At 39.2% G+C, this 26,601-nt stretch overlaps 1 long non-coding RNA gene and 2 other non-coding genes across 23 annotated transcripts; all 3 read left to right on the top strand.

The window, feature by feature from the left end:
* Positions 1 to 10,882: 10,882 nt before the first annotated feature.
* Positions 10,883 to 10,989, top strand: LOC118486870. Its single transcript, XR_004880037.1, has one exon. It is a non-coding gene; the product is annotated as a small nucleolar RNA R71 (small nucleolar RNA).
* A 6,766-nt stretch (positions 10,990 to 17,755) lies between these two features.
* On the top strand, positions 17,756 to 22,163 carry LOC110909110. 21 transcript variants are annotated; one of them, XR_004878720.1, is made up of 9 exons: positions 17,761 to 18,060; positions 18,204 to 18,338; positions 18,469 to 18,511; positions 18,650 to 18,838; positions 18,933 to 19,161; positions 19,967 to 20,059; positions 20,160 to 20,827; positions 20,925 to 21,014; positions 21,804 to 22,163. It is a non-coding gene; the product is annotated as an uncharacterized LOC110909110 (long non-coding RNA). The 21 variants fall into 21 exon arrangements; XR_004878718.1 differs by having other exon boundaries at positions 20,921 to 21,014; XR_004878722.1 differs by having other exon boundaries at positions 17,757 to 18,060; positions 19,017 to 20,059; positions 20,921 to 21,014.
* Positions 22,164 to 23,664: 1,501 nt separating this feature from the next.
* Positions 23,665 to 23,858, top strand: LOC118486826. Its single transcript, XR_004879993.1, has one exon. It is a non-coding gene; the product is annotated as a U2 spliceosomal RNA (small nuclear RNA).
* Positions 23,859 to 26,601: the final 2,743 nt, after the last annotated feature.

The following is a 26,601-nucleotide window of genomic DNA, read 5'->3' as shown; positions in this document are numbered from 1 at the left end:
CTTGTGGATTAATTTCGGGATGAAATTTCCTAAAGCAGGGAGACTGTAACAACCCGCACGTTCGTGCGTTGTTACTGCTCGTTATACTCGTTACGCCTAGCACCAAAGATTCGGATCATAATGTAGCTATATCGCATACATCGCTATTTCGTAGTATTTTCCCATATTACGCATACTCTATCGCTATCACACCAAATTTTACTTGCTGACAACCACGAAGATGTCAAGTGAGGACCAATTCTACCCTCCTTGATAGCCGTGATGTGTCGCAGCACTCAAAAACGCACTCGCAGGCACGCGTGACTCGATTATCGCAAGGTTTAGAATATGGATATGTATATACGACCCAATGTGACTAATTATACTAAATATACGAAAATATGGATGAAAATGTGTATCCAAACTATCGCAATGCTTAACGATCGAAACAGAATGCCAAAACTCAACTCGCCGGAGGCGTTTGATCGGACAGTCGTCCTATTGGACAGCCATCCTATCCGACTCACTGCACCACCTCCTCTCCTCTCATGCCTATAAATACCCCCACTCTCACATCCATTACCTTGATGTGACAACTCTCACTCGACCAGCACGCTTTGGGGCTCTTTCCTCTCAATTTCTCGTGATTCTTGTAAGTTTCTACCTCAAATCTTGTACTTTTATGATCTACACGCACTCCTTCACCTTTCTATCTTTTGAATCTCAACTTCTAACCGTGAAATCAATGGATTTGAGGTGTTCTAGGATGATGTCATCATGGAGTTCTTATGAACTTCAAGCTTTGGCCTCATTCCACCAAGAACAACTCAGATCTGAAGAATTTCCACATGATTAGACAATGTACTCGCATAGATCTACACGTAATCATGGTTAAAAGAATTGAAAGATGGTTTTCCAGCTTTCTTTAAACTCTTTTACACTTAATGCACTCAAAACCGATAGAATCGGAGCTTGTACCGACCTTCTACTCATACTTAGTGTTGTGCTGGTTCAAGATCTGGTTTCTATCAAATAGACGACCGATTTCGGGTTAACCCAGAACGACCATCGTGAACCAGTAAACTGGTCAGATTTGGGTGATTCTTGTCCGATCGGGTCACTTGGTTTGAGATGGGGTTTCTGTTGTTTAGCATGTCATAACACTGCCTCGATCAAAACTATAAAACCTTAAAAAATAATCAGGTGCCAAAGACGATCAGATCGTTGGGACGGATTGCCGTCCGATGGGAAAGCTATCCTATCCGATCGGATATCGGACAACCATCCTATCCTATCGGACAACCATCCTATCCTATCCTATCGGACAGCCGTCCTATCGGACAGCCATCCTGTCCTATCGGACAGCCGTCCGATCGGATTACCATTCGACACTTGTTTCCCCGCCACCGTTTAACGCATTGTTCGGCGCTTACGCTATCAATTTGTAATCAGGCTAATCTCAGACGTGCTCCCTTCAATCCAACCAAGTTGTGCTTACTTGCCGAACACCGACTGTGAGTATACTCGAACCCTTTTTATCGCATTTTGGGTGTAACATATGTTCCTATTAAATCGAATTTATCAAAACAAATTATTCAATCAAACTGCTTATCACTTGCGAATAACTGTTATGCATATTTACACGTGATGCTAGTTACATATGTTTTAGGACTTATACTCGCGAGGTCCCGCCTTAACTAGTATAGTACTATAGCACCCGACGGGGTCTAGTTAGGATGAATAACAATCGCAATCGCAGCTCGAGTGACTTAGCTGGTAGTATCAGTCTTATATACATATATGTTGAGGTATCTCGTTTATGTATTTGGTCATTCGCAGCACTTTTCATCTATTTACGCTACACTATCAAAACTTGTATACTCGCCAATACTTTTGTATTGACGTTGTTCTAACGTATGTTGCAGGTTTAGTCGCAGCCTACATAAAATCAAGCTAAGAAGTCTAGAAACTCACCTAAATTCCATGTTGTCGGATTTGTATTGTTCATTAGTATGGGATAATGAACGCATTAAATACTGTCGCAATATAGTTGTTATGGATTCTCTCGAGCAATCTGATTCGCCTAGTGCCGCGCCCCGATGATTCCGCCATTGGTTGGGGTGTGACAGATTGGTATCAGAGCCATAACTATAGGGAATTAGGCCAGACTCGACCTAGTCCGGGTCGATGTCTTAGAAACGACCTTGTCTATAGTCTAAGTACCAACGGGCCGACTCGTGCGAACTTAGTAGGAATTGCACGGGCCTACTTGATACTCTCGATCGACATTGCTAAAAACTACAACTTTGTGTGAACACCGCGTACTACAGCTTCACACGAAGAAGCCTTTCCTAAGGCTGAAATACCACTTAGCCTTTCCTAAGGCTGACACAATGCACACGTTTTCGAAAATACTCGCATAACGAAACCGAGTGATCCAGTCGAGATCAGGCGTGAAAACCAAGAACTCTCTACAAGATCGCTCCCTCAGCGCATTTTTCTAGCACGAGAACTTTCTGATGAGCTAGGAGTGATATCCATAACTCAACGAAAGTCTCCATTTCAAAATCCAGTGGAACTCCCGAATTTATTCGAAGAGCACAACCACAGTTAGGAGCGAAGTTATTAAGTCAGGGGTGAAACCCGTATCTTAATAAACTGTTCCACTCTCTATAAAATGGTTTTCAAAAGCTCTCACCAAGGACTCGGCTATAACGATAACTCGAGCCACGCGGTGACTAGGAAAACGAATGCCATGAACTGCATCCCAGTGGAGGCATAAGTCTTCTAGAGCAACTCGCGTGCACCAACTTGTTGAGTATAGTTGGGTTATCTTGGGCAGTCGACGCCTAAACACCCGAGACACTCTATTTATTTTTCTAGCATACGACTCGTCGATTTTTCGCATCGATTTTACGCTTTATGGAACCTATTTACGCTTGTGTGTTTACAATTTGAAACCTTACGCTTTATCACTTTCTTGATTTATCGATTTTCGCTCCCTGCTTTTGCAACCGCACAATCTAAAACGAAAACCGAATGTTCGCAACAAAACTAATGTCTAATTTCTCGTTTTCACTCTCTCCCTCTCATCGCGTCCTCGCGTATTCTACACCGATATGTATGTGGGTAAGTATAAACTACAACTATTTATATGTACAAAACAAATCATTGTGTGGGAACTTAGGAATCTCGTGTCTCCTATGTGGCTCCTATGTGAAATCTATTATATTACACGCTACAAGTCTTGATCGCGCTTAATCGCATCGCAAACTCAAAAATCATTATGATCGAATCTCACTCCAAATATCTCTCTATCTAGATGCCTTCCAACGACTCTACCTCGAGACAAACAGCTAGGAGAAGAGCCAAACGAAGCGCCGAGAAGAGGATTGCCTCGCTTGTGGCTAGGGAAGTGGCCAAGGTCATTCCTCAGATTGTCGCTCAAGTGCACTCTCTCAGCAACTCTCGAACCTCGGGAGACTCTAAGACGGAAGCGTCGCAATTTGCTTTCCTCTAAAAACACTTCAAAGCCTGTGACCCGATGGAGTTCACGGGTGAAGGAGGTGTGTCCCAACTATTCCAGTGGTTCGAATCTATCGAAGTTACCCTTCATCAGAGTGGGTGTCCCGATGGATTTCGTACTACTTGCGCTACCGGAGTATTTCAATCGCGAGCACTCGACTGGTGGACAGCCAAACGTAACAAACGTGAGATCTCCGCAGCTTACGCTCTCTCTTGGAATGAGCTGAAAAAGCTCATGGAGGAAGAGTACTGCCCGCCCCACGAAGTCCATAAGCTAGAAGACGAATTTTGGGAAATCAAGCAAGTCGAAGGTGACAATGCTGGCTACACCGCAAGGTTCAAACAGCTTAGCATAATTTGCCCAAGTCAAGTCAACACTTCAGAGAAAGCCATCACAAAGTACATTCGCGGCTTGCCTGAGTGTGTGGGTGATTTTGTCGAAGCTGCAAGACCTGCTACCATCGAAGAAACCTACCGCTTGGCCGCAGAAATCAACAGCAAACGAGTCTTAGACGGATTTTTCTCCAAGAATCCTGTCAAACAGGCTCATCAAGCAATTGTCGTTGATTCCTCTGGCGAATCTACCTACGATTCTTCTGAAGATTCATCCGACGATAACTCCAGCAAATCATCAGACGAATCCGTCAACGACACCGCATCATCTCAGGAAGCTCAGCCCAGCCGTAAACGAAAGACCATGAGCCCAGACTCTTCAACAACTGGATTGTCGCAACCAGAACCCCTCCAAGCAGCTCCAGTTCACTTGAAACGCACCTACAACAGAGCTCATCCCATGTGTTTTACGTGTACGTATCATCACCCGCTAGAAGCTAACTGTCGCTATTGCGCAAATTGCAACTGGTATGGTCATCTTACGCAGCACTGTCGCACAGGACCGCAACCTTGAGGAATTTCGGCAACCACCGCAGTCTCCGCAGAAGTACTCCACAGCAACGTTACTTTGCTTTTAATGTTATTGTAATAATACGACTTATCGCCGTCAATCTCTGTTATGTGTGGAAGCTTATTCTATCTCTCGATGCATGTGGATTCTATTTCTCTTATACTCGCGTACAATCTAATGCTAGCACTATGTACTATATAATGTATTTTACCCCTACTATGCGTTCTTGAGATAAGGTACGATAAACGTGCAAGAATCAAATTAATCATGGGTGCACACGGGATTATTTTGGCTAGTGCAGGGAGATCGTAGTGAGTTTCAATGATGCCTTAACGTTCAGGGCATGGTTAAGCGTGGTGGATATGCCGCTGGTACTTCCTATATATAAGTGTCTTGACCATGTCTGACAAAGTGTGACACCTATTCAGGGAATAGAGGCGCATGGTTGAAGCATGACGGTGTTTCGCCATGCTAATCAAAATTTTGTGAAGAAAGTGCCATGTGGAGTTGGAACGTAGACCTATTATACTATTATGGTTAATTTTCGACACACTACACTACATCGCAAGGCGTAACAATCTCAATCGCAACTCAAAGCGTGTCATCACTAGACTTTTCGTAAGTCAACACGCTGGCAATCGCATTATCGCTAGAATCTATCTCGCAATCGTTTATTATGTGTCTCGCGCTATCGCTTATTATGTGTTCGAAATCTCAAACCGCTTATTATATGGATCGCTATCCCTTATGGTGTTTTCGCTTAACCACATATTTTGTGTGTATCGCTCTATCGCTTACCGCTTACTGTGTATCGCTTGCTGTGAATTGCATATCGTGGATTGCTTGACGAGTATCGCACATCACTCGTCGCTCTTCACTTCTCGCACCTATCTCATTGCTTCGATATTTCCATCGCTTATCGCTATCATTATTTGTGTTATCCGTGTTATCTGCTTTATGTTAGCACTCATGACCTCGCCTCACGAGACGAAACTAATAGGGCTAAGACATGGGGGTGTTTTAGCTGTATCAACAGACTTCCGTGGAAAAAGGCCATGTGGGTTAATGTTAGTTAAAATTTTGGTATTGTTTAATCTAATCAAATCAAATCGCATATTCCCATCGCTTGCAATGCATCGACCATCGCCTATCGCTCGTCGCTTATCGCTTATCGCTTTTCGCTCATCGCTGCCATCTTCGCTTACTATGTCTATGTTGTGTTAGTGTTAACGATTATTACGTCCCGCTGCCGCTTATCGCACTCACTCGTATCGCTAAACTGAGTTCGAAAACGACTCCATCACTCAGTTCGCCTTCCAAGACTTGATCCAACCGTTTCCCGTTTGGATCAAGTCATCGCAAATCTATCGGTACTATGTCGACACGTATGACACGGCCTCACGAGACGGAAGCCATATGGCTAAAACATGGTGGATACGCCGCTGGCACTTCCTATATATATGTGTTTTAACCATATTGTCGAACTTTTAAAAGTGCCATGCGGGGCCGAGCTTAAAGTTAAATTTTGGTATTATTAAAAGGCTTTGTTTACAACAAATTTTAAACTGATCTTTTCTTATGAAACTTTTCTAACATTTGATCAAAACCTTTGTACAAAACGAGATTATCTTATAACGTTGGAGTGACAATCGACTCAAATTGCTGCCGCGTAACGAGAAAAATTCGTAAAACGAGTTTTAATCACTTTAAAATCTTTTAGTAACCTAACCAAAACCCTTCTCATATCGCTAGTGTGGACATCAATACAGTTAACGTCGCACCGTGAGAAGATTTTCGTAAACAAGTTTTTCCTAGTTAATCACTTTTTCAAAAATTTAAAACGCATTGGAATCGCATTCTTGTGAGTGTTCGCCTTTGATCATACGAATCACTTTAACTTGTCGCTCTCGCTTAGTCTTCACAATGCTCTCGCGCGTTAATTCTCTGTCGATCGCTCGCTATCTCGTCGCTTTTATCGCTTACTCATTCGCATCAACTCTCGCGACCCTTCTTGTGGATTAATTTCGGGATGAAATTTCCTAAAATAGGGGAGACTGTAACAACCCGCACGTTCGTGCGTTGTTACTGCTCGTTATACTCGTTACGCCTAGCACCAAAGATTCGGATCATAATGTAGCTATATCGCATACATCGCTATTTCGCAGTATTTTCCCATATTACGCATACTCTATCGCTATCACACCACATTGTACTTGCTGACAACCACGAAGATGTCAAGTGATGACCAATTCTACCCTCCTTGATAGCCGTGATGTGTCGCAGCACTCAAAAACGCACTCGCAGGCACGCGTGACTCGATTATCGCAAGGTTTAGAATATGGATATGTATATACGACCCAATGTGACTAATTATACTAAATATACGAAAATATGGATGAAAATGTGTATCCAAACTATCGCAACGCTTAACGATCGAAACAGAATGCCAAAACTCAACTCGCCGGAGGCGTTTGATTGGACAGTCGTCCTATCGGACAGCCATCCGATCCGACTCACTGCACCACCTCCTCTACTCTCATGCCTATAAATACCCCCACTCTCACATCCATTGCCTTGATGTGACAACTCTCACTCGACCAGCACGCTTTGGGGCTCTTTCTTCTCAATTTCTCGTGATTCTTGTAAGTTTCTACCTCAAATCTTGTACTTTTATGATCTACACGCACTCCTTCACCTTTCTATCTTTTGAATCTCAACTTCTAACCTTGAAATCAATGGATTTGAGGTGTTCTAGGATGATGTCATCATGGAGTTCATATGAACTTCAATCTTTGGCCTTATTCCACCAAGAACAACTCAGATCTGAAGAATTTCCACATGATTAGACAATGTACTCGCATAGGTCTACACGTAATCATGGTTAAATGGATTGAAAGATGGTTTTCCAGCTTTCTTTCAACTCTTTTACACTTAATGCACTCAAAACCGATAGAATCGGAGCTTGTACCGACCTTCTACTCATACTTAGTGTTGTGCTGGTTCAAGATCTGGTTTCTATCAAATAGACGACCGATTTCAGGTTAACCCAGAACGAACATCATGAACCAGTAAACCGGTCAGATTTGGGTGATTCCTGTCCGATCGGGTCACTTGGTTTGAGATGGGGTTTCTGTTGTTTAGCATGTCATAACACTGCCTCAATCAAAACTGTAAAACCTTAAAAAATAATCAGGTGCCAAAGACGATCAGATCGTTGGGACGGATTGTCGTCCGATGGGACAGCGATCCTATCCGATCGGACAGCCGTCCTATCGGACAACCATCCTATCCTATCCTATCGGACAGCCGTCCTATCGGACAGCCATCCTATCCTATCGGACAGCCGTCCGATCAGATTACCATTCGGCACTTGTTTCCCCGCCACCGTTTAACGCATTGTTTGGCGCTTACGCTATCAATCTGTAATCAGGCTAATCTCAGACGTGCTCCCTTCAATCCAACCAAGTTGTGCTTACTTTCCGAACACCGACTGTGAGTATACTCGAACCCTTTTTATCACATTTTGGGTGTAACATACGTTCCTATTAAATCGAATTTATCAAAACAAATTATTCAATCAAACTGCTTATCACTTGCGAATATTTGTTATGCATATTTACACGTGATGCTAGTTACATATGTGTTAGGACTTATACTCGTGAGGTCCCGCCTTAACTAGTTGTTGGTACACTACATCTGTCGACTTCATCTTGGATCGAGTCTTAGATTGCATTGTATAGATTAGGGCACGTTTTACGAGAAAACTGGAGAATGTATATGTTTTAGGTCATGATTTCGCTCATAGGGTCATAACCAGGAGGTTTCGCTCATATGGTCTTAGTCATGAGGTTTCGCTTATGTGAACATATGAGGTTTCGCTCATATGGACACATGTCCCTTGGAGCGAAATCTTAGCCCTATATATAGTACTCATGAGCGAAATCAGTGTAACAGTTCTTGATTTCCATACCGAGGTGCTGCCGGTGTGAAGACTGAGTTGTAATTACTTTCAGATCAATACAATCAGTAGTTAATAGTGAAATCAAGCTAAACAAAGACTGAATCAATGAATTCCGCCTCCGATTCAGTCTGAGCACTCTTCTGATCGACTCGTTAGGTCGTTTCGCGATCCTACAACTGTTGGTGCAGTTGTCTGTCGACTACATCTTCGTTCGAGTCTTAGATAGAGAGAGAAAAGCCCAGAGACTGATCAAGACTGAAGAAGTGCAGACATGAAGTTGTCAAAGACTCGATGAACGACTCGTCAACATTTGAGGGGGAGTTTGTTGGTACACTACATCTGTCGACTTCGTCTTGGATCGAGTCTTAGATTACATTGTATAGATTAGGGCACGTTTTACGAGAAAACTGGAGAATGTATATGTTTTAGGTCATGATTTCGCTCATAGGGTTATAACCAAGAGGTTTCACTCATATGGTCTTAGTCATGAGGTTTCGCTTATGTGAACATATGAGGTTTCGCTCATATGGACACATGTCCCTTGGAGCGAAATCTCAGCCCTATATATAGTACTCAACTACTCATGAGCGAAATCAGTGTAACAGTTCTTGATTTCCATACCGAGGTGCTGCCGGTGTGAAGACTAAGTTGTAATTGCTTTCAGATCAATACAATCAGTAGTTAATAGTGAAATCAAGCTAAACAAAGACTGAATAAATGAATTCCGCCTCTGATTCAGTCTGAGCACTCTTCTGATCGACTCGTTAGGTGGTTTCGCGATCCTACACTAGTATAGTACTATAGCACCTGACGGGATCTAGTTAGGACGAATAGCAATCGCAATTGCAGCTCGAGTGACTTAGCTGGTAGTATCAGTCTTATATACATATATGTTGAGGTATCTCGTTTATGTATTTGGTGATTCGCAGCACTTTTCATCTATTTACGCTACACTATCAAAACTTGTATACTCGCCAATACTTTTGTATTGACGTTGTTTTAACGTATGTTGCAGGTTTAGTCGCAGTCTACATCAAATCAAGCTAGGAAGTCTAGAAACTCACCTAAATTCCATGTTGTCGGATTTGTATTGTTCGAGAGGACAAGAAATCTATGATAACTTATGTGAATGTATTGTTTATTAGTATGGGATAATGAACGCATTAAATACTGTCGCAATATAGTTGTTATGGATTCTCTCGAGTAATCTGATTCGCCTAGTGTCGCGCCCCGATGATTCCGCCATCGGTTGGGGTGTGACACCTAGGCCGAGTCGGTCAAACATTGATGCGGGCATGAGGTTGATGCTAGCCCCGAGGTCGGCTAGTGCATTGCGAATGGGATATTCCCCAATCGAACAAGGGATGGTGAAGCTTCCGGGATCAATCATTCTTCACCTACATTAACTAATTGCAATGATTCAATTTTCCTTTTGTGAGTGAGGAAATCTCTCATAAACTTTGAAAATTTAGGCATTTGAGTTAGGACTTCAACAAATGGAATATTAACATGCAATTGTTTTAGTAAATTTACGAATTTTGTGAATTGCTCATCGGTCTTTTGGCGAAGCAACCGACCAGGGTATGGTACCGGAGGATTCTTGGTGGGCTCTTGATTTGGTGGAGGAGTCGTCTCTTGTTGGGGTGTTGGCGAAGATGTGGTTTGGCTAGATCGGCTCTTTTCAGCTGGAGGTAGTGGAGCCTCCTCGGGACCTACGGTACGGTTTCTCAACGTGATGAGATGTACTTGCGCCTTGGGGTTGGTTTCGGTATTGCTTGGTAACGCACCTTGTGGTCTCTCAGAGAAATTTTGAGCTAGTTGATTTATTTGTTTTTCAATGTTTTGAATACTAGCTTGTTGATTTCTAAAGTTTGATTCCAGTTGTTGGAATCGATCCGAGTTTTTCTTTTCGGTGTCGGAGATGAGGCGAGATACGGTATCTTCAAGCCTCTCTCGTTCCCCCTTGTTGTTGTTGAGAGAAATTTTGTGACTCGTTTCTTGGTTGTTGAAAGTTTGTTCGTTGGTTTAGATTTTGTTGGTTACTACTATTGTCGGGTTCTCTCCAACCAAGGTTAGGGTGGTTACGCCATCCTTGGTTGTAAGTACCCGTTGGAGGACCCGACGGCCTAGGTCTATTATCAATATAGTTTACCGTTTCTGTTTGATTATCCAATTCTTTCATACAACTCCAATTTTCATGTGGCCCACCACACCCCTCACAAGCCATAACCTAGGCCGTTTTTGCCATTTCTAACTTTTTGATTTTTTAAGAAAGGGCCTCGATTTGAGCTTGCAAAGAAGTGCTTTCGTCAACCTTATGGGTGCCCGGGGCAATAGATTTATTGCCTCGGGGAGTGTGCCACTGAAAATTGGTTTGAGCAATTTCCTCAATTTGATTATATATTTCATTTGGGCGACGATTACCTAAAAGTCCCCCGGAGCTAGAGTCAAGTGTTTGTCTTGTGTGTGGCAACAATCCATTATAGAAAGTGGATACTTGTTGCCACACCGCAAGACCATGATGAGGGCACTTTCTTAGTAGCTCCTTGAATCTTTCCCAAGTTTCATATAAGGATTCCCCGTCCTCTTGTGAGTATGTATTAATTTCAGTCATTAATTTAGTTGTTTTAGCAGAAGGGAAATACTTATACAAAAACTTTTGGACCAGTTCATCCCAGGTGTTTACCGAGCCAACTGGGAGGATGTTAAGCCAAGCCTTAGCTCGGTCTTTTAATGAAAATGGAAACATTCGAAGGCGGATGGCGTCATTTGATGCTCCATTGATCCGAAAAGTATCACATATTTCCAAGAAGTTAGTAATATGTAATTGAGGATCTTCGTCCGCAAGTCCATGGAAGGTTGCGGAGTTTTGGAGCATTTGTATCAAATGCGACCGAAGTTCGAAGTTGTTGGCCTCGGCATTCGGTGCATTGATAGCGGCGCCGAGATTACCTGCGGTGGGCCGTAGGTAATCCATAAGGGTACGTTGATCCGCCATTGGAAGTGGGTCCCCCGAAACTTTCTCTTGGTTTTAGCTTTAAGTCTTTTTCTTAGAAAGCGTTCGGGTTCGTCTAGAGCTTCTTTTATGTCTCTACTGGAACTGGAGCTCATACACTACGTAGAAGATCAGGTGTGGCGCCTGGGTTCCGAGTCCTACAAGAAAAAAACAAAAGAATGTTGGTCAGAAGTTTCACCACGGCCCCGTGCTCAGATGAACACGGCCCGTGGTCGGAGATACAGTAATTATTTTCCGGATCCCTATTACTGGGGAGCTCGGCACGGCCCCGTGCTGCATCGACACGACCCCGTGCTCAACTCTCTGTAACTCAGAAAGTAAAAACTGCCGGTAACAATGCTGAGCACGGCCCGTGTCCGACCAGGCACGACCCGTGCTGAGCTCTGCAGAAACTGAAAATCTAAGAAAAATCCTAAAAAAAAGAAAAATAAGAAAAACGATTAGGCCGTTGATTCCTAACTTTCTTAAAATCCTTGTGTCCCCGGCAACGGCGCCAAAAACTTGATGTGCGTTAGGTGTGATATGATTTTAACTATATCTTTTAGCCCTTTTTAACACTTTAGTCAAGTTTTAAATTTATAAAACACGATATTCTACTAACACTAAACACACATATGGGCAAGTGCACCCATCGTAAGGGTAGTATAGTGTTGGTAAGATACTGAGGTCGTCCAAGGACACAAGAGCTTTTAATACCGGTTTATCCTCAACGTCTAATCAAATCAAAAGTTTAGAAAAAGGTTTAAACATGAAAATAAAAACTAAAAATGCTAAAAATAAAAATAAAATAAAACAGATAGACAAGATGAATCACTTGGATCTGACTCGCCTTTAGTGTAACCTTTGATTATTTCTGCACTTTTACACTTTTTAAGAGATTATCTTAGTTATAGTAGTAGGCCCCTCTTTTGAAGGTGACGTTACCCTCAACCCAGTAGTTTGAGTCAGCAAGGATACAATCCTAAAGGGTTGGATTATTGAAAGATAATTAATTAAGTTATTAATGCGTAATGTGGTAGGCCCTTCTTTTGAAGGTGACGTTACCCTCGGCTAGGTAGTTTGAGTCAGCAGGGATACAATCCTAAGTAGTCGGGTTAATATATTAATAGTAGTTTACATATGAGGGGATCAAAAAATTCGAACCCCCGCCATCCAATACCAGTGGGTATTGAAGGAGGTCCTACTAAGCTTGACCCAGGTCCTTGCAGGATCTATACACTGAACAAGGCAAGACGCTTACCAAACCATTCCCTTAACCCCCGACCAGATAGCCAACATATCTCCATATAGACCGTGGAGATATGAATGGTGTAAATCTTTTATTTTATATAGACAGTAAAATAACGCCAAGACACCACGGACAAATGATAAGGAAGTTTCACCTTCAACATAAGAAACTAGCTATTAAAGTCATTAATACACAACCAAATAAAAAGTGCGAAAAGATTAAAAATAAAAAGTATTACACTAAATGCTTGTCTTCACCATGTGAAGTAAGAGACTTAGGCAAACATGGCCTTTGATTGTCAAGAACTCTGACTATCAATCTTGGATCCCGAGACTACTACACACACTCTATGATGGATGATGGATGATGGTGGCGGATGTGGGTTGTGATGGTGGTGGTGGGTGGGTGAAGTGTGAGAGAGGTGGTTTGCCAAGGGATGAGTTGCAAGTGAGCCAAGCACCCCTATTTATAGCCTGTACAGAAGCCCGGACACGGCCCCGTGTCCATTCGGCACGGCCCCGTGTCCATCCCTCTTCTCTTTCAAAATTAATTGCAGTTTGTCTGCATTAGTTGACCACGCCCCCGTGTTCGCTGGGCACGGCCCTGTGTGCAGAAGCGTATCTGTACTATCAAGATTTTCTTGGATTCTGCGAATCTTTGCGTTGACCACGGCCCCGTGTCCAGTGGACACGCCCCCGTGTTGGGTGATAAAAGCTTCTACAACTTTGTCTTTTCTGCAGACACTTGGGCACGCCCCCGTGCTCATTGAGCACGAGGCGTGTTCAGCCTTCTGTTCTCTTGTTTTTGCTTGGGAGGATGCTGTCGAGGGGTCGGGCATGCCACGTTTATTCATTTTCTTGTATTTATGTTAGATTTAGCTGCCTTTTTGCTTCTTTTGTTCATTTGAGCTCATTTAATCCTGAAAATACAAAAGGAAGACAAAAACATACTTTTTCCAACATTGGTACTAAAAAAGGGTTAGTTTTATGCCACAATTGATGTAATTTATATGTTGCAATTTACACACATCAGAGTTCTAACCCCATTTTTACGTGTTTATTTTGGGGCTTGCATACATGCGTGATTTCAAGAGTTTACGTACCTTTTACATCTGTGTACATACTTAATCAAATAACTAGTATTGAGATCAAATGGTTAGTAAACGTTTCTCATAGTCAGGTAGCTTTCATGATGTACGAGTTAATGGGGGGTTTTATTTGCCTTGCTTAGGCGTGTGACGGTCTGGTTAGTGATACTGTAGCTGTAGTGCTATGAGGCGTTGTAGGTGTCGATGATTATTGCATGACTTGTGTCCTGTTGAGTCGTAACTTGCGAGCCAAGTATTTTATTTCAAACGTTGATGGTGATAGGTTAGAAATGTAAGGTGTCAGTTTCTAACCCTAGTGTGAGTGTGTATGAGTTAAGATGAGGAGTGATACGTTTCTCGGAACGTAGGTGAGAACACGTGGGTGTTTAATTAGACGAAATGAGACGCAGTAGTTTTTGATGGGTAAGAGGTTAGTGGATGTCGGGTGACGATCTGGCTTGGACATCATGTGTGTGTCTAGGTTATTTTGTGAAAGATGAAGCACCCTTGAAGTGCTTAAATGTTTGTCACATTTTGTGACAATGAAGAAGCCCTAATGGCAAAGACGAATAAAATGGGAGATGATGATGATTGCAATCTAGTAATCTAACCCAACGAGAGGGTTACTTGCAGCAAACCGAGACGAGTTATGGTCACTTCTTAGTGATTTGACTTAATTGTGTGCTAGGTTCCCACCTTATGTGCTTTATGTGTTCGCACTAGATAAAGTGGTGGGTATGTTATGTATTTGTAGTATGATGTTTATTTAGTGTGGCTGTGATTCGTACTAAGGAGTCCTTTCTACGATTCTGAGACGAGCATAAAGTGTAGGCATACTTAACAACGTGTGTATGTAATATTTACCAAGGAGGGGGATTGCATGTAAGAGTTGGGAGTTGTTGAGTCCTATATATGAGTCAGTTTGGACTACAAGTCTTGTGTCAGTGTGTGCTAGACGTGGGTTGTTTGTATGTGTTGGGAGTACTTTATACCAGTGACGGGGATTGTGTGTAGGTGTCATGAGTCCTGAGTTGTGGGTCGTTTTGGGTGACGGGCTTGGTGTCGTGCGATGCAGTTTGGGAGTTAACATGTTTTAAAGACGATGTTGGTATTTTATAAATACCGAGTTCTAAATTTAAAACAACGTGTTTTGACGTATCTTTATACTTTAAGCTAAACTGCTAGAACTCACTCAGTGTAGCTGACTTTTGCATGTATATTAGATTGTTCGCATGTATGTGATTCGGGTCAGTAACGCTCTTGGCCAACGAATGGGATCACTCATGATTATGATGGAAGGCATTCAAATTATCTTGATTTAATTATAGTTTTGGTTTCTAAAACAACTAGTACTGTTTTGAATTGATTTTACGATGGATGTTTTTAAGAGAATTACTTATTCATAAACAGTACACTGTATTGTTACCTAGGATATCCGTTTTAAGGGCCTTACAAAAGATGTGTATCTTACGTACATAAAAACCATTAAACTAACTTTATTTATTTATTTTGTAACTTCTAAATGTGCATGTATAGGTTATGTGTCATGGGTAGGTTTGAATAATGTAACAAAAGTTGTTTGTATTGAATTTTATGAGAGATCAATAAAAATTGCAATTCAACAAATATTGTTATATTTAAAAAATTAAAATTAAAAATAAATGATATATTTTGTTATTCACAAATATGTAATTGTAGATTTGAGATTGGTTTTCATGAATCCATAAGTTTTTACGAAGTTATATAACCTCAAACTTTAAATCTCAATTCAAGATTTTTAGTATCTTCGAATCAATTCATTTGAACTATTTACTCAACCTTCTCATATTGACACTTGTAATTGTAATGTAATGTAGAAATGAATGGGAAGGCCAAGAGTGACCAACCTCAAACACACAATCATTTAATTTTCCGGCGCATTTGATCACGCTGACAATATATAATTATTTGTGTCTTCTTTTTTCTACTTCTACAACTCTCATTTACATGTGAATAAAGTTGCCTTTTTTCACATCCAAATTCTTTTGTTCCCAACACCACCACTCTAGTCCACTTGTTCCTTCTATATATATAAACTATAAAGTATACAACAAATATGAGAATCATGTCTATGAATAAAAGAATTATCTTCCCATTTAGTGTTTTTTCCTCGCTAATGTGACGAACCAAACCAACTCTAACAGAACAATATCGTTACCGATATTCGTATTAACAGAAGAATCAATATATTTTTTTGCTTTTACTGTTTCATCTTTTAGTAATTTTTTCTGAATATGTACATTGACGTTTTGATGCTCTTTTCCCCATGGTTTTACATTATCTCTTTCGGTTGCTACATCCAGTGTCGGTAATGTATTAATAATCAAACTTTTGTCACAACACATGGGATAAAATTTCTAGTTGAAAACTAATACAAAGTTGATTGTAAGAGTCAAAACTCAAAAGTACCAAAGCATGACCAAAGGGATTTAAGTGTTCCTTTTACACCATTTGTTGTCAACATCAACAAAATTTAAACACTAGACAAATCCAAAATGGGAGAACAGAAAGAGGCAAAGGAATAAAGGGTGGTCATTTTGTGTTCCCCTTGATGTAACCTTTGGTCACTAAATTTGACCCACTAACCAACCAAAATACTTTCACCTTTATATACAAACTCACAATCATATTGCTCTCATGCTTCGGTTCAAACCAAGGTAAATTTCTGATGCGTTTTCACATCTTCAGTCTCTTGACATGATGATCTGTCCGAGGACTGTAAATTTATCGGGTGGTTTTTTTACAAGTTGGTTTACTTGGTTATAACACACTTTTAAGATAGTTTTATCACAAAAATTTATTTTTATGCTAAGATACATGGTTTGTAATTAAGGTTGGTTCCATTGATATCGTGTAATCACATTTTCAACTTCGTTGAAGATTGATTCGAATATATTTTTTAGTTTTTGGCAAATAAAGTACACAATAAAACACCAAATGTATACCTAACTAGTTTTTGCCTCGCGCGTGTTGTGGGGCGAAAAGCCGAATATTTCTCTTTCATAACATATACGTCCGTGTTTCGGTTACTTATACATACTACTCATAACATGATCTCAATATATATATATATATATATATATATATATAGGATAGGGCTAGGTAGAAAACCCTAAAAATTTGAGAAAACCCTAGAAAACCCAACCTCCCGACTTTTTTTTTTTTTTTTTGAAAAAAATAACACATGTAATATACATGTTTTTAAGAGTTTTGAGCCAAAAAAATCAAAAAAGCGCCGAGTGGTTTTTTTTAAAAAAAATAAACAAGTTTCAGCACTTTTTTGTCTAACACATGTAAGTGACGAAAGTTGCTGAAACTTGTTTATTTTTTTTTAAAAACATCCACTCGGCGCTTTTTTGATTTTTTTGGCTCAAAACTCTTAAAAACATGTATATTACATGTGTTATTTTTTTCAAAAAAAAAAGTCGGGAGGTTGGGTTTTCTAGGGTTTTCTCAAATTTTTAGGGTTTTCTATCTAGCATTGTCCTATATATATATATATATATATATATAGGGGAAGATTTAAATGAAAACCACTAGTTATTGTGAAAACTCGAAAACTAATTAAAAAAGCCAAAAAAACATACCAATTTTTTTTATTATTATTTTTTTTTTTTTGCATACCAATTTTCGCCATTTTTATATATAAAAAAAATTTCAAAAAAAAAAATTGTAGTGCACATGTGTAATACTACACATGTATAGTGCACATGTGTATTATTACACATGTGTACTACAAAATTCTTTTATTTTTTTTTTTTGAAAAAAAGTTTTTTTTATATAAAAAAAACCCTGCGATTTTTATAAAAAAATTGAATTTTTTTTTTGTGTGTTTTTAAGCTTTTTTTAGGTAGTTTTCGAGTTTTCACAATAAAAGTGGTTTTCATTTGAACCACCCCTATGTATATCAATCTCTTATACTAAAGCAAAATAATGTTGACTATTTGACCTTGATGTGGTAATGCTCTTTGGCCAGAGAATTCATTTTTTACTGCCATTTATCTCTATTACCTCTATTCTCCTTCAATTCAATCCTTTGATTATATATGGAAACTCTCATCAATTCTCAATCAGTTGAAATCTTCTCCAATACGTGTCTCTTCATTCAATCCTTAAAACCCTAATTTCAATTTCAGATGGTTTGCCTGTTCCATCGCTCCATCTCTGTACATTATGTTTTATATTCATTTTGTGTTTTACATCCTTCCAATTTCGAGCACAAATGAAAATCCTAAATCGGCATCAATGGCGTTAAACACCGGATTTAGATCATTATCTTCCAAATTGATTGCTTCTGTCTATTCTTCTCTCGCTAAATCTGGTAAGAATCAGTGACCTAATCTCTTTCGTAACGTTTGAGTGTTTAATTTCAAACAATAGCTGATGATTCTGTGAAATTTGTTTGATATGTTTGTAGTTTTATTGATCTTTATGATGTAATTCAGATGATCGAGTGTGATGTAGGTTATATGATTAGTATTCGCGACAGTGGCTATGGAGCTTTGAGATGTTAGGGTTTGTTTAATCAACGAATCAAATGGAGATTGAGCCGATAATTCCGGCGAATTAGCGGGCAACATTAGTAATATGGTTCTAAATGTATATCACTGTGCTAATTTCCGATTTCGTTTCCCATGATTTTCAATCTGTTATTTTCATTAATACACTGTGTCCAGGTTAATTTTTTAGATTGAGATCTGTATGTTAACGCATTGTTGATTGGTTCCAGGTTCATACGTATTTTCTCCGCTGATTTTGCGAAAGATCATCAGGTATGCATACACAATTCACCCCCTCTGATTCGTTAATATTATCATTTCAACTCAATCGATCATCTGTAACGACGATCTAAACCTGATTCTGTATCGTTTCGTTTTTTTATTTTTTTTGTTTTTTGCTTTTTTAATCAGATTCAATAAGATTATTAGGTTTTTGTGAGATTACGATTGAGGATTGTGTTTGGATTGGAATCGGGATTGATTCATAGAGAAATCGATGAGAGATTGAGGAAAACGATGCCGGAATTAGCGGTTGATTGTCGAACGACGTCGTATGGAGCAGTTTCTTTGAGTGGATTTTGGTCAAAACATTGTGGTGATGTTAGTTATAATCAGCTTCATAAAGTAGCTTAATTAGATTTGTTTTTTGTGTTTTAGTTGTTTGATTGTTTAGTTGATGGTTTTATGATGTTAGGGTTTGTAATTGTGTCCAACAAGTTGTTTCACTCATTCTCTCATCCAGCCTTCTCTGTGGACTGTTTCGACGATGGCGGTGTAGGTTTGGATGCAACTGTTTCGATGATGGCGGTGTAGGTTTGGATGCGGTGAAAACGAGTGGAGACGGTTGTTTGACCCGCCGATAAGGTTTTCGACCACAACCCTCAACGCCGTTAAGGTTTCCGACCTCAACCGCCGCGCTTCAGGTCATCCACGTCTATATTTCTTCTCTATTATTCTGGTTCGTGCTTTTTTGTGTATGATTAAGCTTTGATGAACCAGTTTCTGTTTCTATAATCCTATCATATGCGTATGGCTTTCTATTTATTAAAAAAAAGAGTTGAGGTTGCTTGCTTTAAATGGCTGAGGTCAGTTTTGATTAGCGTCCCTTCGGGGACATCCGATAAAACTAGGATTATGATTTATGGGTAGAAATATTGGCTGCTTTAGTTCAATTTCTTATGTTCTTCATGCTTCATGAAATCCTTGAATGTGGATTTTATGATTGACAGTCATAAGTCAATAATTGGATCTGGGAAGAACTGAAGCATGCTTCTGCTTTCAACTGCTGTGTTTTTAAAGAACTTAGAATTTTTTGATAGGTTGCAACAATTATTTAACATTAATTTGTTCACCTAACTTCGTAAGGTTTAAAGAATTTTGTATTGGTCTCAGTAATTTCAAATGATTTGATTTGTATGCTACTTTTCATTTTTTTTTTTTTTTGTATTATAGCTCTTTTTTTATTAGTGTCGAAAGCGTCAATCTTAACTGGAACAAAATTAAAATCATGTAATCCGTTTAAAAAAACGACTTTATGGGTGTAAATGGGTTGGCGGGTTATTAATGAGTTAAAAGGGTTGGCATTTTAAGTCAAACACACACGACTTGTGTGAAAAAGTTACACCTCAATGTGATAGTGATTCTTTCTTATCCTTACCAAACATGCCTAACCTGCCCATTTTCCCATCTTTGTTATATATAAATAATATCTAAGACGAATATTGTCAGTGACGTCTCCGGAGATGGTGGCCAGGGCTCCGATGGTGATTCTAGTAATTACAGAAGGGCCCTCCGACGATGTATGATTTCCGAATCCACATGGTATATTACTTCGTGTTTCGTTTTCGTTTTCGTGTGGTGTGAGTTTTTTCTTCTTGTGTGGGGTTTCACAATGGCTAATTGATAATACTTTTATCATCAGGGGCTAATTGGTTTGCTACATACGCTTACAATACGAAGGTACATGTTTCGGCCCATGTTGCTTACTTGTGCTAATTGGTTTAACTCGAAGATGGTATGAGTTGAGTCACTGGGTAACACGTGTTGGAGTGGAAGATGACTAAGGTTGGTTCCACGGACCCCATTTTGTTAGTAATGTCTCTGGTACTCCGAGTCAGGTTAGACGTCTAACAACACCATTTGTTCTATGTATTTTGTTAATCCAGTATCAATTTTATTAAGTATGACCTTGATGTCCTTGACACCCAAAGATGTCCTTGACACCCAAAGATGACTCATCAAATCCTTAATCAGGAATGAATTTTTCGGAAGAAGTTGTTCTGATTGTTATTGTGGACAGTTAGCTCAGATTCGTTTATTTAGGTGATTTTAATATCTCTTTATAATTCGATAACTGATATGAGAAGACAAAAAGAACCCTGGTGAATCACGGTTCGTTGCTCAGGTGCGATTTGGCTTTTTGTTTATGATTATAACAAAGGAAACTTGACAGTTTCTCCTTCTGTTATGGTTATTATATCTCATAATGTACTTTATTAGTTTGATTTTGAAGTCCTGTGTAAGCTTATGTTTTGATGAGATTCTGGTGACTCGGTTTCAGACTGCGTGTCATAGATTGGTGTACATAAGGTATGTTTCACGAACCCTAGCTACTGAGTTTTTGGTTAATTGTGGTGGAGTCGGGTTTCGTGAGTTGCTTATATGTTTTTTCGATGACTTAAGTTAGGTACACAACTGTGGAGATAATAACGGGTCATTATGGTGGTTGTGGTGAGGTTTCTCGGTGGTTAAGGCGGACTGCATGCAGCTATTTAAGGTGCTTTTCAGCTTTGCTTTACTAAAATTTTGACGGACACGACTAAATAGACTGAGTCCCCTGTACATATAAGGTACGGGATTTTTTTATAAAACATTTAAAGTGCCATTGAATATAAGAACATGAATGAGTTTTTGAATAGAAAATAAAAACTTAGTTAATGGTACAAGTATTCTTTTTTAGCCGTACATAAGCGATGCCAAATTCTCCTTCTTAGTTCACTGCCAAGTTTCTATTCATCTCTTAATTGTCGTTTTGTTTCTGCATCGCAGGCTCTTAAACAAAGTTAGATTATGCTCTGTTTATTTTCCATCAAGTTCTTAAACGAAGTCATGGAAATATAGGGAAATTGCTAGGATATTGTACTTTCGACCCATTTAGTTATGTTTGAGTTGATTTAGGTTATGTTTTATCCCAAACGAACGGGTCAACTAAAACAGTTTGGCTAAATAGGGAACTGGTCACACAGATTTAAAGTCACCCTGATTGTAAAGTTTTATTCAACATGCACCTACTTAGATCGTTATCATGAAAGTTTTAGATTATTCCTTTAATACTATAGTTTCTTTAATCATATTTTACACATTAAGTTTTATATAATTGTTTAAAGAAAATGTGTGAAAAGTTTGTTCGTGAGTCGGGTCGATCCGTAACAGTTTTGACCCATTATCTACCGTCATCAATCAGTTCATTTTGTTAACTTGAATAATCTATAGAACCTGGTTTAGACCTCAACATGACTGGCCTGTACTCCACCGTTTTGACCCGTTATAAAATGGTTTATTGCAGAGCGCTGTTTCCAGGCTTAATAAAGGGCTTGCTGCTAGCGAAAAAGATTTGCAGAAGGCATATTCTACAGCCAGGGAAGTGTTATAAATGGGTCAGGTCATTCGATTGATTCATTAACTAGGTCGGTTTAGTTTATCTTCGTGTAAGGTCCGAGTTTATACGGTGGAGGGTGATTGGGATTACCGTTTTGGGGTGAATGTGTTTGAGGATAATGTCTATACCGTAACGAGGTTGCGTGTGTTCGGGTATATCAAGTGTGCAATAACTTAACAGTTACGTAAAGCACTTCGATTTGTGTGGGGCATATATTTGTTTCGGCTATAATATTTCTTTCATAAGGCTTCCATTAGATTTCTTTCATCAGTTGACTTGGTTCAGTTACTTGAGCGATTATTTCAACAATTTTAAGTTGTATATTTGTGTGTTAGTCCACCTGCGAAACTCGCGGGATCTTAGACTAGTATATATATAGAGAGAGAGAGAAAGAGAGAACCAATTAAAACAAAAGATTACCATACCTTTGCTAAAAAAACTACAACGATGAAAAAACTATAATTTAAATTGAGAGCAAAATAGTAATTTTTCAGGACAAATGAGCGTGTGGCAGACAGTCGTCTGGCACGAATAAAAATTACACCAAGTTAACCAATTTAAACAAAACGCTACCATAGTTTTATAAAAAAATGGCATGACTTTAAGTTTACACCCGGGGCAAAATTGTAATTTGATAGGGAAAAAGAAAACAAAAACATGGCAAACTGTAAATTAAAACGGAGGGCAAAATCGTAATTTGGCTTAGAAGAAAAAAAAGAAAACCAAAGGCAAAATGTAAACTTAAAAAGGGCAAAATCGTAATTTGGTTGGAACAATGAGTAAGTGTCAGGCAGCTGCCTGACACTATTCCCCGCCCGCGTTGCGTGGCGCTAGATCAAATATTTCCCTACCAACTAAAACAAAACACTAGGGACCATCCGAGTAACAACCGAGCAAACCATAGGGAGCACGGGTGTAATTTTTAAAAGTTGGGGACTATGGGTGTTACTTTGACAAACCACAGGGACTATCCGTCCATTTTACTCTAAAAATTAAATGAATTTAGTTTTGTGTAAAATAATAGAATAGAAACTTAATTTTTAAAACCAGGTATTAATACCCGATACCATACCGTGTTCCAATACCCGGTTATAGACGAACCTGATCATCCCCTACCCAGATACATAGGGTATGGTTTTTCTCCTCAATAACCATACCCGAACCCTACCCAGTTTCTCTGAATACCCAATCATACCCGAAATTAGTTCAATACCCGAAACCAGGTATTAAAAAACCCGATTTGTGCACCTCTACTTGACTACTTGTGCTGAAACATAAATGGTCAGAATCATTTTGGGCTTAATTAACACATGTGTTGAGCAGTCCACCAAATTAAGGCCCACTTGATGTCGGTTTTGAATATTAAGAATGAGATGCAGCAGTTCGTTGCTGAAATCCGAGAGGGCAAATAGTGCAGTTAATCCAAAGGAACAGATTCTCACACCCTTTCATCCATCCCTGCCGCGAGGCTAACAGTTTGTTAAAGCGTGCAGGTGTTCTCCTTAGCCTGCTCATTCATGCGAACTCGATAGCGATCAATCCTATCGTGAAGTTTTCTCTCTCGGTTATCATAAGATTGTGAGTTAGCAACTCTGAGCTCTTTGCGTTTGAAACAAGTTGTTTAGTGTCAGTTGAGGATCTGGAGGGTTGGTTTAGTGTCAGTTGAGTGATGCTCACTTTATGATCTCACCATCCCACATCGGCTGAGTGAAGAAAACAAAGATGAGGAGACTCTCTATATAATCAGCAAACCGAGGAGAGGAAAAGCATACCTTTCTCGGCCTTTTGGCTAAGATCAAGTGTAGTATCTGTTCTTATCAGTTTAATATCTGATATGTGAGCCATTGGCTCACTCGATATTAATCTTATTTTTTATGGGGAAAGGCCCATCACAATAGCTTGCTATTGGGGTCTTTGAGCGTCGCCTTGGTCTTGCACTACTGCCTTGGTCTTGCACTACTGCCTTGGCCTGGCGCACCTCTCCAAACCTTAGTTTAAATTTTATAATTGGCTTTAGTTTTTTTCTGTTAAATTAGTTATTAAATCATCTTACAGATTTGGTTTAGAAATTTTAGATATAAGAGCATACATCTAAAAGCTGTTATGTAATTTTTGGTATGACGATCCCATCTACATTCACCTTAGCAAACATATATTTGGGATCATTGGAATAAATATACAATTCTGTAGAATTTATCTTCTGTTCACATAAAGTATATGCAACTCTTGAGTCACAGTTATGCTTTGACTGTGCATGATAGCATACCTTATGATGAAAACTATTTGTTGATATTAGTTGAACAAGGACATTGCTTTCTTTTTATTGGGCCAGGCTTGAAGTATTATATAATCTTTTGCATAGTGGCGAAGCTTAACCAAAAGTTTCGGCTGTGGTGGTGCTTGAATTTGTTTTGTTTTTTTTTTATTTTTACAATATATTTTCGAATGCCGAGTCTAATGCTAAATTGTATTTTTTTTATTAACAGGATATCGAAAGTCGGTGTTTTGACGGTGGTGGTAGCGTAATCCTTATGAAGAAACTACGTTCGTATTTCAGATTCATGCACTAGAACGCCGATCTAGGATTACGTGTTATCGAAGTAGCTTGTTACCTCGTCAGCTCCCAGTGACGCTAGCCAACGCAGTCTGCCCCGTAACATGTCCTTCCAAGAGAGGAGTTCATTAGTGTTCTCATGAGCCTTCCACCAACGGGAATGCCACTGCGCTCACTATCCCGAGGGGACGCGGAAGACTGGACGGTGGTTGATAAAGGAAATCCCAACTCCACTGCTCCAACCTCCTGATCCCTTGTGCCATCTCAGTGTGGTAGATGTCAAGCAGAAATCACGTTGGAAGGTAGGGTTCGGTACGCAATTTCAAGACAGCCGGCTTGTCGTGAAATTGTGTATGCGGCACCCATCGTTTTCCTGTGCAGGAATTCAAGAATATGTAACAATTAGCGATTTAGGGTTTAAGGTTTAGTCATTACATTTTGTATCAAAGTTACATGTTTTGTATATTAATATAAAACGATGTTTAATTACATTTTGAATTACGTTTCTTGTTGCGTTATGGTTAATAAACGACAAGTGAAAAACAATTAAAGACATAAAAATTTGACAGTTTATAACATACACATTGCGTTATGCAAGCAATTAAACACATAATAATAATTGATAAATAAAAAAGTTGACATTTAATAAAACGTTATAATATACCAATTTAATAAAATTTGACATTTAAAAGTTTGACAATTAAAGACGTAATAATACTCATTTAGTAATATTAAATAAAACTTGTTTAATAAAAATTTGACATTTAAAAATTTTGACAATTAAAGATATAATAATAATTCATAAATAAAAAACTTTGTTATAATATACACAATTCGTTTTATAAAAAAATTGACATTTAATAATACTTATAAAAATTTGGCATTTTATAATATACACAATTAATTTCATAAAAATATGAAGTTTTTAATAATAATAATTGATAAAAAAAACATATGCACATTTTTTATTAAAAATATACACAATTCATTTCATAAAAATATGAAGTTTTATAATACTAACACAATTTTTTTATAACAACATTTTATAAAAAAATATTAATTTTCTTATATAAATATTTCACAACTTCTCCATATAAAAACCCTATCAAAATAAAGTTCCTTACATCCCAATCATTGGGTAATCATTGGCTGACACCCAATGATTGGCATTAATTAGATGGTAGTGACCATTTTCAAACGTATTGGGCAATGAGGGGCGTATTTGTGGGGCCAGTTTAAGGCGTATTAGCAATGAGGGGCATTTAGGGTTAGGGAATGTGTAGATACTTTTGGGGGGATGTATGGATACCTCCACCGTTTTTTTAGTGTGAGAATGGATCTGAGTATGTTGTGTTTTTTGAAATTGTGTGGCATGTGATGTGTATATATATAAAAGGAAAATTATTTTTTTCTTTAAAAAGTAGCCGTTTAATGAGGGCCCCACAATCAACACATCTCCTCTACGACATGCCATCCTCCACCCCGCCCCCACCCCACCCCACCCCAACCCTGTCTCTTCCGTCGGTGTTCCCCGCCCAACCGCTCTTCCTCCATTACCATATGGCGAGGGCGTGAGACCATAATACTCATCCTAAGGCTGGAGGGTATGGAGGGCGCCACCCCTTCACCTCATCCATGTATACCGCCACTTCTCCGCCATCACCATCCCCAGGTTGTTAAGAGGGGGGCGCCATTCCTTGTCCGCCCCCATGATAACGAGCAAAAAGGGGTGTGCAAGTGGGAACCACCTCTTTTCAACCAATACAATCTTTTTTTTTATTTTGTTTAATAGGGGGCTTTATACCATACTATGCAAGTTAAGGGAGTGCGTGATAAAGACGTGGATCCTATGTGGCGCTGACGTGTCCTGATAAAGCCCCTAGGGGCTTTATCCCACACCACATAGCCTAAGGCTGGAGGGTGTGGTATAAAGCCCCTAGGGGCTTTATCACGCCACGTCATATGGGGGGCTTTAAAGCCCCCCCCCCCTTTTAACTTGTATGTTGTGGTATAAAGTGTAACACCCCGTGTTTTCCCTAAAGTCAAAGTCAAAGTCAAGAGTTGACTGTTATTGGAATTAAAGATTAATAAAGATTAATTTCATTTTAGTTTCATTTTGATTTTCATATTATTTGGAGTAAGTGTTGTATA

The sequence above is a fragment of the Helianthus annuus genome, chromosome 14, assembly GCF_002127325.2.
Source record: "Helianthus annuus cultivar XRQ/B chromosome 14, HanXRQr2.0-SUNRISE, whole genome shotgun sequence".
Classification (NCBI taxonomy): Eukaryota; Viridiplantae; Streptophyta; class Magnoliopsida; order Asterales; family Asteraceae; genus Helianthus; species Helianthus annuus.
Note: the sequence above shows the minus strand (reverse complement) of the source record. Positions and strands in the feature narration are given on the sequence as shown.